This window comes from Pygocentrus nattereri, chromosome 4, assembly GCF_015220715.1.
Source record: "Pygocentrus nattereri isolate fPygNat1 chromosome 4, fPygNat1.pri, whole genome shotgun sequence".
NCBI classification, from domain to species: domain Eukaryota; kingdom Metazoa; phylum Chordata; class Actinopteri; order Characiformes; family Serrasalmidae; genus Pygocentrus; species Pygocentrus nattereri.
This window is the reverse complement of record NC_051214.1, coordinates 3,985,052-3,995,187: the sequence shown is the minus strand read 5'-3', so window position 1 is coordinate 3,995,187 and position 10,136 is coordinate 3,985,052. Positions and strand designations below refer to the sequence as shown.

General features: G+C 43.4%; 1 protein-coding gene across 2 annotated transcripts in view; it reads right to left on the bottom strand.

Moving 5' to 3' along the window:
- Positions 1-7,002: 7,002 nt before the first annotated feature.
- Positions 7,003-10,136, bottom strand: part of gpatch2 (G patch domain containing 2) — a 25,792-nt gene continuing 22,658 nt past the window's right edge. For both annotated transcript variants that reach the window (XM_037538001.1, XM_037538002.1), the window contains exon 11: positions 7,003-10,136. This exon is cut by the window's right edge and continues 1,761 nt beyond it. The gene's annotated coding sequence lies outside the window, so the exon portion shown is untranslated.

Below are 10,136 nucleotides of genomic sequence, written 5' to 3'. Positions count from 1 at the left end.
TCTTGACTTGGCCATGACTATTACAAAGTCTCAGACTTCACTTCTCCAAGTCTCAGTCTTGACTTGGCCATGACTATTACAAAGTCTCAGACTTCACTTCTCCAAGTCTCAGTCTTGACTTGGCCATGACTATTACAAAGTCTCAGACTTCACTTCTCCAAGTCTCAGTCTTGACTTGGCCATGACTATTACAAAGTCTCAGACTTCACTTCTCCAAGTCTCAGTCTTGACTTGGCCATGACTATTACAAAGTCTCAGACTTCACTTCTCCAAGTCTCAGTCTTGACTTGGCCATGACTATTACAAAGTCTCAGACTTCACTTCTCCAAGTCTCAGTCTTGACTTGGCCATGACTATTACAAAGTCTCAGACTTGACTTGGCCAGGACTATTACAAAGTCTCAGTCTTGACTTGGCCATGACTATTAAAGTTTCAGTCTTGACTTGGCCATGACTATTACAAAGTCTCAGACTTCACTTCTCCAAGTCTCAGTCTTGACTTGGCCATGACTATTACAAAGTCTCAGACTTCACTTCTCCAAGTCTCAGTCTTGACTTGGCCATGACTATTACAAAGTCTTAGACTTCACTTCTCCAAGTCTCAGTCTTGACTTGGCCATGACTATTACAAAGTCTCAGACTTCACTTCTCCAAGTCTCAGTCTTGACTTGGCCATGACTATTACAAAGTCTCAGACTTGACTTGGCCAGGACTATTACAAAGTCTCAGTCTTGACTTGGCCATGACTATTAAAGTTTCAGTCTTGACTTGGCCAAGACTACTACAAAGTTAAGTCTTGACTTGGCCATGACTATTACAAAGTTTCAGTCTTGACTTGGCCATGACTATTACAAAGTTTCAGACTTGACTTGGCCATGACTATTACAAAGTCTCAGTCTTGACTTGGCCAAGACTACTACAAAGTTATGTCTTGACTTGGCCATGACTATTAAAGTTTCAGTCTTGACTTGGCCATGACTATTATAAAGTCTCAGCCTTGACTTGGCCATGACTATTGCAAAGTCTCAGTCTTGACTTGGCCATGACTATTAAAAAGTCTCAGTCTTGACTTGGCCATGACTATTAAAAATTCTCAGACTTGACTTGGCCATGACTACTACAAAGTCTCAGTCTTGACTTGGCCATGACTACTACAAAGTCTCAGACTTGACTTGGCCATGACTATTAAAAAGTCTCAGTCTTGACTTGGCCATGACTATTAAAAATTCTCAGTCTTGACTTGGCCATGACTATTATAAAGTCTCAGTCTTGACTTGGCCATGACTACTACAAAGTCTCAGTCTTGACTTGGCCATGACTATTACAAAGTCTCAGTCTTGACTTGGCCATGACTACTACAAAGTCTCAGACTTGACTTGGCCATGACTATTAAAAAGTCTCAGTCTTGACTTGGCCATGACTATTAAAAATTCTCAGTCTTGACTTGGCCATGACTATTATAAAGTCTCAGTCTTGACTTGGCCATGACTACTACAAAGTCTCAGTCTTGACTTGGCCATGACTATTACAAAGTCTCAGTCTTGACTTGGCCATGACTACTACAAAGTCTCAGTCTTGACTTGGCCATGACTACTACAAAGTCTCAGTCTTGACTTGGCCATGACTATTACAAAGTCTCAGTCTTGACTTGGCCATGACTATTATAAAGTCTCAGTCTTGACTTGGCCATGACTACTACAAAGTCTCAGTCTTGACTTGGCCATGACTACTACAAAGTCTCAGTCTTGACTTGGCCATGACTATTACAAAGTCTCAGTCTTGACTTGGCCATGACTATTAAAAATTCTCAGACTGACTTGGCCATGACTACTACAAAGTCTCAGTCTTGACTTGGCCATGACTACTACAAAGTCTCAGTCTTGACTTGGCCATGACTATTACAAAGTCTCAGTCTTGATGCAACTGCTACAAAATCAAGATGAATATTTTCTAATAATTAAGTCTGATTCATGGCAATGTTGACTCAGCATTGACTAAACTCTCAGTCTCGACTGAAATGCAGCTGATACAAAGTGTCTATCTTGACTCAGTTGCATCTACTACAGAGTCTCTGCCTTGACTCAGACAACACTACTGCAATTTTTCCGTCTTAACTCGGACGCAACAAAGTCAAGACTGAGATTTGTAGTAGTCAAGTCTGACTTGGCCTCATGCCAATCACGACTCAGCCACGACTACAAAGTCTCAGTTTTGACTCAACGTCTCTGTACAAAGCCTCTGTCTTGACTCAGACACGACTACTGCAAAATCTCAGTCTTGACTCGACTCTAAGGCTCTAAAACACTGAGACAGGTTTAGAAAGAAAGCTGTGAGAAAATAATGGCACCAGCAAACAAAGACTGCAAGGTCAAAAAGGTCAGGAACCGGAGCACAGAAGCATTTGATCTGGTGAGTAAACTCAAAAAGCTTTATCAGAACGCCTTTGTAGAGCAGCACTGCAGCACTGACCGCACACTTTCTCTCTTCCTGGAGCCCAACATTAAAGCATAGTCATGCATACGCACTAGTTCAGTGATAAGAGGCAGACTGGAGGCAGCTTTGAGTGGTTAGACACACACAAACACGCACGTCATTGTTAGCGTGTCTGTTTCAATCCCCATTATGATGTTTATTATGTTTAACGCTCCTCATTAAAAAAGTGCTCATAAAAGCCGGTTTGCCCGCTGTGTGTACACACGGCCTTTATTCCATGAACGGAAGCGGCACACGCACACACACGCAAGCCACCTCCACAACCCCCACTCCACACACACGGCAGCTACCTCCACCGGGGAGTAACAGTTGTAACATTTATTCTGGGAGTTGAAATCCTTTATCATATTAAACATGAATGGAGTCTTTATTCTCTTAAAACCTGAGCAAACAGGTTGTGTGTTCAGTGGCGTTAGTGGGATAATACCCTGCACAAAAGGAGGCCTCCTTATGTCTGTTTGAGATCCGCCAGAGTTTATTCTAGTGTCAAACCATCCTGGAACACGCTCATCATCACAGGGCAGAAGAGAAATCAGACACTCCTCTTTAACCTCCACTTTCCCTTTTCCGTTTAAAGAAACCGGCAACATCGGTGTGAATGAAATGCATTATTAAGGGTTTTCCAAGGCAGGAAAAAGCACCAGCTTTCCAGCCCGAACAGTAAACAAAGCTGCAACATTTCCTACCACACTATCTAATAGTTGTACTGAGCGTTAATGCCTGTTTTTACAGTAACAAACTCTGGTTGAGCAGGTTACCCGTGTCCCGGCCTGCCAACACGACCCAGTGTTATGGAACGGTACGCTGAAGTTATTGGTGCATCCCAGCTATGTGGTGATGCTGTACATATGACTGCTCGGATTTAAGGATGAAATCTCCACAGGTGCTCAGTATTGCACCAGAGGGGGCGCCCAAGAGAAGTAAAGCTTGAGCCGACACATAAATGATGAACATTTCATAGTAAATGAGTTTGGGCTGGTTTATGTTTATGAACAGACGCCTACAGATCAACATAGTAAAGGAGCTCATCTGTGATCCTGAGTTTAAAGCCAGTTTTTATTCAACTTAAACTTGGAACTAAGTTGTAAATAAATCTGAAACTGAAACTTTGCTTGTGTGTAAAAAGTGATTTCAGAGCCACTCGGTTCTCCCTGATGGAAACTGTTTACCTTCAGTGTTTTGTGCTTCTGATCATTTTAATAGACGTCAGCGTCACTAATTAATGACCTTCTATTAAAAGACTGGTTTACCAAGAGAGACGCTGGAGGACTTTCACCTGAAATGAGTTCATGAAGCCAGTCTGGTTATAAAAATGATAACAGGACATCAGAGCCAGAATTACTCTTTTAGTACTTTTACTTTATACTTAAGTACATTTGAAGGGAAATACTTTAGTACTTTTACTCAAGTGGAGGACTAAAGGGAGGAACTTCTACTTTTACTGGAGGAATATTTACCTTGGAGGTCTCGACTTTAACTCCAGTACATGGTTTGTGTACTTTGTCCACCTCTGGTGTCCACCCAACTTTTCAAGTGAGGTTCACTACAGGACTGGAAACACTGTTGTTGTGTTTTGAACCTGTGGGCCACCACAGCTGTGAGTCACAGCGCCCACAGGCTTCAACAGCCCACCCCTAGCATTTGAACCTGTGGACGTTTTTCACGGCCCATTCATGGCTCTGTTGTCTGTAAAGAGCATTAAGTGCCACTGTTGCACGAAAACATGCTACATAAATAAGGACTAAATTTAGCGCTGATGTTACGGCAGTGAAGGTCACGCCACGCAGCGAAGGGTCTGCAACAGATAAAGTGATACTTTGCCAAAAAATATCTAACCACCTTTTTTGGAAACCTTACCAGCTGAGATATATTTGCTGTCTGGTTTTTGCTTCTTTAGTTTTTTCCCTTTAAAAATGAACCAAGTACATCACGCAGCCTGAGAAGCCTGAGTTCAGTCTGAACGTTAGTCCGTGTTTATAGATAATAGTGAGTCACACTGTCAGAAACCACATCATCAAGTCTATTAGAGATGGAACGACTGCACAGGGTTTAAGGCCAGTCTGTGTGGATTTAGGCCTGCAGTTAGCACCATGCTAACTGGTGAGTTGAAGGCTTGCATTAGTTAGTTATACTAGCCTCGTAGCTCCAGCGCCAAACTGACAAAGCAAACCAAACAGCGGCTGGTCTTTCCATCAAATCATGCTTAATAACGTCATTAAAAAAGACAGAAATCTTGTTTTTCTGTAATCTTGCACCAAAATGACAAACGTCATGACTTTTGCCCTGCCTCGAAACCGTTTTCTGACTTTTGATGAGGTCACTGAGCACCAGTGGGCGGGGCAAAGCAAAATTAACCAAGATATACATGGTTCCCTCATGAAACATACTTTTTTCACAGGTTTAATGAACGAAATAAATTATTTTCTGCATGATCTGAAAACTCTTACCCTTTCATGATCAACACACCAATAAAAATGGCTCAGAATTAATTGGGCGGGGGGGGGGGGTTCTCTCTATATATTGAGAGAGAACCTTAGGTGTCCCACATGGTTCACTCTAATAAAATGCATTTTTTCACAGGTTTAAAGCTGGAACATGAGAACAGATTTAATGAACTCCAGTGAACGGCAGTGATTTTTTTCAGTCCACGCTACGGGTCTGAAGGGATGTGCAGCTGCCATAAAGCCCCCATTGAGAAAAGGAGACAGACGCATCAAACAAAGAAGCTGAACAACTGACTGTAGTGGAAATCACTGCAACCACAAATGCAAGTTAAAACTCTAAAACGCAAAGAAGAAACCAGATATAAACAGGATCCAGAAATGCTGCCACCTTCTCTGGGCCTGAGCTCATTTAAAGGGACTGAGGGAAAGTGGAAACGTGTCCTGTGGTTTGACGAATCAGCATTTGAAATTTTTTGGAAATCATGGACACCGTGTCCTCCGGGATGAAGACCACTGAGCTTGTTATCAGTGCACGGTTCAAAAGGCAGCATCCATGATCTTATAGGGGTGCAATAGTGGACAGTGAAGGCACCATGAAAGCTGAACTATATAGACGTTTTGGCATCATATCGCTGCTGTCGGAACAAAACCTTGTATTTGACAGAATTTGAAAATGCATGTTGCCCTTTGTATTGTGTGCAAATTTCATGAAGGACGGACCAAAACAAATGGCCAAAAATGACTTGGAAAGACGTCTGGTTCCATTGACTTACATTGAAAGTAGGGTATGTTTGTTCCTTCTCCTGTAAAGTTACCATTCTGGAGATACGAGGTTTTGTTTCCGACTGCAGCGATATGCTGCCATAAAGACCTCGCTGAGAAAAGGAGACGGACACATCAAAGAAGCTGAACGACGAACTGACCACCCCAGAGTCCAGACTTCAACACTACTGAATGTATTTAGGATCACCTGAAAATGCTAAACCAACTTCTAAGACTGAACTGTGGAGGTGTGTCTGTGAAGATTCTTTGGGAAACTGAAAGTAAAACTATTACCAGCTCTCTCAGCAGGCAGTGTGGGTTAAACAGCTCGGTCAGTCTTTGTACCTGCAGAATATGCAGCGCATTACGTAACACAGCTCAGCTCAGGATTACTGGGCGGATCACTGCGCTGGGGAATGGGGGATATTAGGGTCCGTGCATGCGTTGGCTTGCACTTCAAACACAGAACGGAAATTTTGTAATAGTGTCATTTGCAAGACTATTAAATATATCTCAAGATATTGACATGTGTGGGTATACTGACATATATTTAAGTGTTCAAAAAACGGCAGCTTCATAACTCATTTAGTATTTTAAATCCTTGGAGGGGGGGAAACTCAGCCCCCCTCGCTGTTAACTATAAAACATGTTACCGTTTAGGTAATACCTGCCAATACTCTGACACTTATAACCCCCACCCAACCCCACATACACCCCACATACACCCACCCCACCCCACCCCACATACACCCAACCTTACTGAACGTCACAAACCCTCCTATCAGTACAAAACAAACTTGTTTAAATAGGTTTATAATAGGTTCCATAGACTTCTGCAGATGTAAAAATCCAACCCAACTCCTGAGATAACACCTACCAACAGCACCAACGGCACCACCCGCCAGCCATCGCTTCAGTCAAGTGGACTGCAGAACTATCCTCAAAACGATGGCCCAGTTGGAGCACCGTATCCTTTAAAAGGACAGGTTTTTAAAGAGCGCAGGAACTTACAGGACGCAAAAGAATCCACACGCAGAGCGAGGACCAGCCATTCAGCCCGGCTGTGCGCCCTGCTGTCACCGTGGAGATGAAAGACAGAAAACAAAGCCTGACACAGCACCTGTCCTGTGCCTCCGGTCCAAATGAGTGAGGAATCATGTTTCAGTGTATATATAAAGAGATAGTGTGAGTATAAAGAGAGCAGCAGGTATAGAAGTTGAGTTAGTACTTCATTACTGCCTCCTCGCTGCCGCAGCTCTGAATGCCAAACCTCTGGCGTGCAGGAAAAACAAACACACGGGACCCACAGCCAATTCTTCACTTTATTTGTTTCCAGTTCAACATCAGCTGCAAAGAGATCGACATTCGGCTTCATGACACAAATCAAAGGCACACCGACAGTGAGCGCCCCCCGTTTCTGCTCAGCTTGATGCCGACCCCTCCCTACCATGCGTCACTCCATTTCGGAAAATACCTAGAAAAGTGACAATTCTAGAATTTTCAAGTCAGTAGATGCTGACTCAGATGCTGATATACATAATGGCCCAAGAATTCAAGAACCTCAGTGGATTCTGGAGCCTCAACAGATCACAGAAACCTAGCAGACTCTGGATCCCCAGGAGATTCTAGAAGCACCTACAGCAGATTCTGGAGTCCCAGTAGATTCTAGATGTAGAAACGCACCAGATTCTGGAACGTCAGCAAATTATGGAGCCTCAGTTTGCATATTCATACTTGTATTCCAGAACCCAGAATTCAGCAGATTAATTAAATTAATTGAGGGTCTGGATCCTGGATCCCCTGTGGATTCTGGAGCCTTAGCAGATTACAGCACCCTAGCAGATTCTGGTACTTCAAGAGATTCTAGAGCCTCCGTGCATTATGCAGCCTCAACGGATTCTAGAACTACAGCTCATTATAGAAGCCTCAGGAGTATATTCTAGATCTCTGGCAGGTTTTAGAAAGCCAACAGATTTTAAAATGGCAGCAAATTATGGACCCTCAGTAACTCAGTAAAACTCTTGTTTTGATAAACTCATCAGATTACAGAACCGACTGTAGACTGCACACTCTAGAAGATTTCTGCAGATTCTAGATACCTGACAAGTTCTGGAAAGGTATATAATTCTGAAGCCCGAGTAACTTCCTGTACTCCAGCAGATTCTACAAGTATGGCGTATTCTGGAACCACAGCAAATTCTAGAACTGTGGCATAGTCTCTAGATTCTAGATACCCACCAGATTTGGGTAAGTCAGCAAATCATGGAGGCTAAGTAAATTCTGGTACTCCAGCAGATTCTCAAATCTCTTCAGATCCTAGAAGGAACCCCAGCAAATCCTAGAAATTCCAAAGATTAATGAAAACCAACAGAAGTTCAGGAACTCCAGCGCTTTCCTTCAAGGGACTTCAACAGATTCTAAAAGCGATGCTGCTTCTAGAACCTCAGCAGGTTCTTGAGAATAAGATCATTTTCGCTTTGTTATACAGCAGAGTGGGACCTGATCGGTCCTGTTTAGTCACCTGGGAAACTAGTGCCGAGCTGACTGCGATACACAGGTGCCATGGCAACCATAAACGAGAAACGCCTCAATTACAGATGAGGCGTTGGCGGACCGGCGGCGCTGTGCTCCACAAAGCCAGGCCACACCTCTGTAACGTCTACACTCGGGTTTCAGAGACGTACAGCGACACCTGGCTCGGTAATTCTGCTTTTAAAATAACCCGTTCTGAGGCGGACCGGCCTAATGAAGCTGACCGGTCCTCAGCAGAATTTCAAATTGAGCCACTTGGCTCTGATATGTGGTGAGCACCGAGGTCAGTGCCTCCCATTAAAGGTCATCCTACGTATAAACACACAGAGTACTGACAATGGGAGCTACACACTAACAAACACACACACACCCACCCTTAATCACCACTGCTACAGTAGCACCGACGCCCCCACACGCTTTAATATGGCATCGTTTTCCAACCTGAATAATACACTACAACTGGACGCGTCATTTAACCGGGATCCTGGCAGGCTGCTAGTGTCTACTCTGAGGCAGCACCTGAGTGCAAAGGGTTAAAAAAGAGTACGGCAGTTGACCATTACAACATTCTTGTGCGTGTAGTCGTCAGGCAGGAGTGCTGAGCTTTAAATCATTCCACAACAGCAGTGTATAAATCACAGACTCCGCAACCTCCTGGACTTAAAGCTGAGCGTTAAAGGGGACCGAAACCTCTGCATAATCTTCTAGTTTAAACGTAAACAGAGTCGGAGTTTTTACGGTAAAACAGTGATACACCTGAAAAAATACGTTTTCTTTGGGTACTACTTCACAGGACAACACCTGGCACGTATTTCTCCGCCAATAACGGATTTCAAACTAATATTAGATCAAAACGTCAAAGTAAAACAGCGTCTGAGGCATCAGGCAGCGAGTTCATAACCGTCTCACGCAGTAACTTTCAGTGACGGAGCTTTTAGAGGTGGACGTCTGGTTCCCATCACCACCACTGTGAACAACTCTGACTCGGCAAGTTTCGCACATTAAACCACTCTGAATGACTGTCTTTACATCTGAACCACTGAAATCTGGTACGTACACTCCTAACAATGATGGTTCTTCAAGGGCTCTTCAATAAAGAAAAAAGAACCCTTTGTACCATTAAAGGTTTCACTGCATCGTTAAATGGTTCTTCAGACTGATGGAGTGGGAGTTGGATATGTTTTGATACAGAACTTCTTTGAAAATGGTTCTGTACAGCACCCAAAAAGGGTTCTTCCAGTGGGACAATGTCACGCCTGTAACGGTAGAAGAACCCTTTTCAAAAACGTTATATTCAAGTCTCCATCAATCTGAAGAGCCATTCGACGACGCAAAGAACCTCTCAATCATGCAAAGGGATTCGAGTGTTCATGGATCTACACATTCATTTGCTTTACTAAAGAACCGTCGAAGAACCATCTTTTGTAAGCGCGTGCTCTAGTTTCATATATATGACCCACTAAACCAGCGATTCTCAGTCCTGCTCTAGCAAAACTGAAGAGACTCCTCGTCCAATAACGATTGAAAGAGTGACATAAAACTGTCCAATGGCAGCATCTCATTTTGACGAATTAGCCACCAACCAAGTAAAACTATGTCCGGTACTATACTATACTATACTATACTGTACTATACTATACTATACTGTACTATACTATACTATACTGTAGTGCTTCTCCTGAAATAACAGGTATTAATAGAGAGTAACAGCCCCTACTTTTCTGGGAAAGCCTTACACTGCTGTAAGGATTCAATTGAATTCATTCCCAAGAGCGTCACTGAGGTCAGGTATTGATATTGGAAGATCAGTTCTGGCTGCTCCACAGCCTAATGCTAGGGGGCTTTACAGCCCTCCAGCCTCTGTGAGCAATAGGTGACTTTAAAGCAGCTGAACTCCGTCATCAGA